General features: G+C 42.5%; 1 non-coding gene across 1 annotated transcript; it reads right to left on the bottom strand.

The window, feature by feature from the left end:
* Window positions 1–2,675: 2,675 nt before the first annotated feature.
* On the bottom strand, window positions 2,676–2,794 carry LOC112048086 (5S ribosomal RNA). The gene has a single exon (XR_008250938.1). It is a non-coding gene; the product is annotated as a 5S ribosomal RNA (ribosomal RNA).
* Window positions 2,795–5,990: the final 3,196 nt, after the last annotated feature.

Genomic DNA, 5,990 nt, shown 5'->3' with positions numbered 1-5,990 from the left:
GCTATTACGCAAGTTTGTGATGTAGCTATGCCACGGACAGGGTTTATTCCCCCGAGAGATGCGGTATACTGGTGGTCTGAGGAACTGACTAACTTGCGTAGATCCTGCGTGGCAACTAGACGCCAATACACTAGGAGCAGGAGACGGCGAACACGTAATCAAGCTCACGAAGATCGCCTTTATGCAGTTTATCGGGAGGCTGTCATTACTTTCCAGGTGGCTATTAAAACAGCTAAAAACTTAGCCAAGGAAGAAATGCTAGCCTGTCTCGATGCCGATCCCTGGGGTAGGCCCTATAAAATGATAAGACGTAAGCTACGCCCAAGGGCACCACCACTAACAGAAACTCTCCAGCCGCAGCAGTTGGAGTTAGTAGTGGACACGCTATTCCCTAATAGGGGTGAAGTAGAACTGCCTCGCTTGACATCCTATACCAGTGAGGGAGAAATATCCTTCTCAGAAGTGTCCGAGGCAGAGTTTCAAGTAGCGGTAAATAGGCTTAGATCAAAAAACACTGCTCCTGGTCCCGATGGCGTTCCTGGCAAGGCGTGGGTATTGGCCTTGGGTCCTCTGGAACCTAGAGTGAGAGCTCTCTTTAACGCATGTCTGGAGCATGGCCAGTACCCACGGACTTGGAAGACAGGAAAACTAGTTCTGCTCCGAAAGGAAGGTCGTCCTGCTAACTCACCTTCAGCGTATAGGCCGATAGTCTTGCTGAATGAGGTTAATAAACTCTTTGAGCGAATAATATCAGCTCGGCTTGTTAAGCACTTAGAGGAGGTGGGGCCTGACCTCAGCGAGCACCAGTTTGGATTCCGTCGAGGTAGATCCACCATCGATGCTATTGCTCGGGTGAGGGCTTTGACAGAAGACGCACTTTCCCATGGTGAAGTCGTATTGGCTGTATCTCTTGATATCGCTAATGCTTTTAACAGCCTACCATGGAGCTGCATCAGGGAAGCTTTAAGGTACCACGCGATACCAAGGTATCTACAGCGAATCGTGGAGAATTACCTCTCTAAAAGAGCAGTGGTCTACCCAGCTGACGGTGGATGGATGCGAAGGGAGATGTCATGCGGTGTTCCACAGGGTTCGGTCCTTGGTCCACTTCTGTGGAATATCGGGTATGACTGGGTGTTGCGGGATATTGACATGCAGGGTGTCGACGTTACGTGCTATGCAGATGACACGCTGGTTACTGCCCGGGGCAGCACATTTAGAAAAGCACGCATACTGGCGACGGCTGGTGTGGCCCAGATAGTCGCCAGAATCAGACGACTGGGGTTGGAGGTAGCCCTTAACAAATCCGAGGCCCTATGTTTTCATGGGTCAAGGATGGCACTTCCAGTGGAGTCTGACCTCATCGTTGGAGGTGTATCAATCACTGTTGAGTCGACGATGAAGTATCTTGGACTCGTCCTTGACAGTCGATGGAAATTTGAGGAACATTTTCGACGCCTGGTCCCAAAGTTAATAAGTACCACCGGGGCTTTAAGCCGGCTTCTCCCAAATGTGGGTGGGCCCAATGTTGCCTGCCGTCGCCTTTACACTGGTGTAGTGCGATCGATGGCAATGTATGGGGCACCAATATGGGTTTACTCTCTGACAGCTCAAAGCCGAATGCTGTTGCAGAGGCCGCAGCGGGTCATGGCGTCCAGAGTAATCAGGGCGTATCGCACCATTTCTTACGAGGCTGCCTGCGTTTTGGCTGGCACGCCACCGTGGGATCTGGATGCAGGTGCGTTGGCGTCGATACACCTTCTCAGGGTGGATGCCCGATCACGAGGTGAACACGTTTCCCCGCAAACAGTTACCAATTGGAGGCGCACAGCGCACGCCAAAATTATTCAGCAGTGGCAAGAAAGGTTAATGTCGCCAAGTGCTGGTCGATCGACTATTGACGCTATTCGACCTGTACTCCAACAGTGGGTACAAAGAAGGCACGGAATTGTCACCTTCCACCTTACACAGGTTCTTTCGGGGCACGGCTGCTTCGGTAGATACCTGTGGAGGGTGGCCGGTAGAGAGCCTACCGAGGAGTGTCATGAGTGTGGCTGTGCCTCTGATACCGCACAGCATACTCTGGCTGAATGTCCCAATTGGATAGAGCCACGCGAGGCACTCGTGGCTGTAATCGGTCAAGACTTATCTCTGTCAGGCGTCATAAAAGCCATGACAAATAATGACAAATCCTGGGAAGCTGTAGCCTCATTCTGTGAAATTGTAATGTCACAGAAGGAGGCGGCGGAAAGGTTAAGAGAGGTTGACTTGGCGTGTCATCCTATCCGCCGTAGAAGAGCAGGACGAAGGCGGCTCGCTCACGACCGTCATTTGCCTCCTTGACGAGGACGTCCGGGTGACAGATACGGGGAATCTGTCGCCCGCTGGATATAAATCCTCGAGTTGTGGACGTTTTTAGTGTTCCCGAAGCGATTTGAATGACACAACAGGAGAGCTTGATTACGAGTGCCGCTGGCTGAGTTGCGGTAGTTTATGAAATGTTCCCGCGGCTCAGTCATCAGGCGGTGAGTCGGAACACCGTGGGGTTTTAGTCGGTTGAAGTCCGACATAACCTTCTTGCCTCACCGTGGCGAGAAGGTATCCATGAGGATTTCCCCACGATAAAAAAAAAAAAAAAAAAAAAAAAGGATCCGTGGAACAAAATTGTAGTTATAGCAAAACATCACACGGTGTTCCCAGGCGGTCACCCATCCAAGTACTGACCGCGCCCGACGTTGCTTAACTTCGGTGATCGGACGAGAACCGGTGCGTTCAACGTGGTATGAACGTTGGCGAGCTGTCTGTTGAAAGTAACGAACAGTATAAAGTTTTACAGAATCCAAAAAACTGCCATCCCAGCTGTAAAGATCTTCTCAGGTAAATGTATCTCGAACATGAACTTCAGACGACATAAGCAATATTTGATAAACGATTATTCACTAAAATCTGTGAAAGTGTGATTTCACACTGAACCTTATCACAAAGTAGCAACACTTCACTTTTAGTACCACTAAATTTGAATACCAGAACTGCCATTGCATTTCATATCCTATTCTAAATACATCAAGGCCTACAATTGGATACAGTAATTTTCGCTTCTTGAAGCGTGACAGAGTATTTTCAGGCTAATCGGCTTATTACGTAATCAGCTTATAGTAAAAACACGACAGACGTTTTTGTAAGAAATAATGAAGTTCGGTTTGAGTTGAATTAAAAAGAAGGATTATTTGAAGGAGTTTCTTTTGTTGTATTTTTTTTCTATGACGTCAGATTTACGCTTGAATGAGAACTCGCTCGAATGTGAATGATGTATGGGAGACGCAGTCTGAGAAACGTAAGCCTAGATTTATTAAATCCTGACTGGCTTTTGCCCTGATGCATTTCGATTGAAAATTCAATATATTTTATTCATGACTACTAATTTTTAAGTCTATTGAAGCAAGTCAAACCAAAGATAAACGTGGTTACCGATGTAGCCTATTTGCCTAGCCCAGTAGTAGCCGAGTAGTCTAGTAGCCTAGTAGTCTAGGTGGCTGTGGATCATGAGATCTTGGTTTCGAGTCTGAGATAGGGCTGAAGTACGTACTGAGCTCTTCTTCTAGCTCTTCTTTCCTCTAGAAAATTATCAATAAAAATTCAATTAATTAATAACAGTGGGTCCTAAGTTTCACATCCAATCGTGAAATGTGATAAATGCTAAAAGTTTTTAATGAATAATTAAATTCTTATTACATGCCAAAACTGCAAACAACTTTATTATTCCATAATAATTTTTGATTTGCTACAAATTTTGCAATTGAAGTGAAAAATAAAAACTGGAGTGCCAGTTATTATGTCACAAAATATGAAACTGCGTCTCTTCAAGAACATCACTGTACAAATACAAACGAACGCGGCGCGCGGCTCATTAAAACTTTAATTAAAGTTTGGCCCACTCGGGACTCGAACGTATAACCCTTGAGCGGAGATATTGCTCGAAGATAGAGCTCCGTGCCAAATATAGAGCTCTATTAACTTGTTACTGCATTTACTTCGCAACAAAAGTGAGATATCTTCGTTTTTAAGCTGTATCTTTTTTCCCCTATATACAGAGTGTCACGTAATTAATGGATAAAACGCAAATGGTAGATACACCACTTAACTATCTAAAACTAATTGGAATAATTTTCCAAAAATACCTAGCGTGACCAAGTTATATTGTATTTTCGGATTTTTCAAAATTTATATCTTTAATCAGTTTTTATTTAATGCTGTGTTGGTGCGGTAATTAAGATTTCAAAGGTCTGGTTTTTTAAATTATTAAACATTACGGATTAAATAACAGACAAAGGTTTTTAGATTTAGTTTCTGTGCCAAAACAATCTATTTGTTTAATTGGGAGAAATATGGACTAAACTTTTGCGCATTAAGCTTGCCTATTCAGGGGAGTATTGGTTACCTATAAAAGACGTCTTTAACCCTACTACTAGTGGTTGCAAGTCCGTGATTTCGCTCGTGGGTACCCTGCTATACGATAGTTAATCCTGGTTAACATCTGATTGTATCAGCGCTATACTTAATCAATATTGTAATTAGTAGACCTGTAGAAGTAAGTCAACGGTATTGATTGATAGTGTTACTTTATATATTTTGTCATCCCTGACATAAAGCGTAGAACCTAGTTGAGACATACCACGATATCTCGATATTTAACCCGCGTGATTAGTCTGTTCTCCGTTAATCAGAAGTAGAAGCAGAGGCGGATTATCCGTAAGGCAAACTAGGCACGTGCCTAGGGGCGTGTAGTTACAAGGGGCGCGCGAGCCCAGAATTTTTGAACAAATAAAGAAAATGACATATCGACGATTAAGAACTAAATGCTGATCTATAATCTAAATCTGTAATGATATATTCATAACACACCATCATCTGTCAAAACACTTTAAGGCCTATTTGCCAGAGCAGAGAGGAATCATGAATTTCGATGTTCGTTCTGTCGTCCCTCTTGATTTCTTCACAGTAATAACGTCATATTTCATTCGCACATTAGCGTAAGTACACGGGTCCTGATCTACTAAAGTCTAGGGTTTGATGATACAATGTCATCGTAATTGCAAGAACTACTAGTTAAAATTTATAGTATTTTGATGGCCATTTATGGCCGGTACAGGGGCACCGATAAAGTGATTGCCTAGGGCGCTCTGGACCTTTAATCCGCCACTGAGTAGAAGTTAGTCATACGGCAAATATATATATTGATGCAATCTCTTTCCTTATAATTCAAATATAGTTTTAGATTTTTGCTATGATAACTTATTTTATAGTTATTCCATTAACCTACTAAATTGAGAATAACAAATAAATCGAATGTTGTCATAAATTTTTACCTTAAATATCATTGACAGTTTTATGACCCCACCGCGGGCCAGGATGTGAAATATACCCGTAATTAGGGAAGTAACGGATGGCAAGCATCTTATTGGCATGGGGCCAATCTAGATTTTTAAGAAGTAAACAATCAAATTTACGATAAATTTTGAAAGTTATAGATTGAAAAATATACCTCGTTCTCTAGAATTTTTGATAAAATTTTATGGACCAATTTAATAAAGTTATACCTTGATAGAATGTCTGAGCTTTTCTTAAAGATATATCCCTGATTAAAGTCGAAAACATATATGAGGATATTTCTATCCTCATATTTTCGACTTTAATTACCACCATTAAATCATCACATTACTTGATGTTTCAAAAATAAACTAAGTCTAATTAAAATAAATGAATTTTGAATTTGATTATTGAAATATAGTATGTTTTCTTTCACCGTTTGAGACACGTGATATTTAATTTCTTAAAATACACACAACTGAAAAGTTGGAGGTGCAAGACCCAGATCGGATTCGAACCCACACCCTTCGGAATCGGAGGCATAGATCATATCCACTGGGCTATCACGACTGTTTAATTGGTATAGACTTCTATAGTTGATGCACATTCCTCAAATCCAATAT

The sequence above is a fragment of the Bicyclus anynana genome, chromosome 6, assembly GCF_947172395.1.
Source record: "Bicyclus anynana chromosome 6, ilBicAnyn1.1, whole genome shotgun sequence".
In the NCBI taxonomy this organism is placed as follows: Eukaryota; Metazoa; Arthropoda; class Insecta; order Lepidoptera; family Nymphalidae; genus Bicyclus; species Bicyclus anynana.
This window is presented reverse-complemented; position numbering and strand designations above follow the sequence as displayed.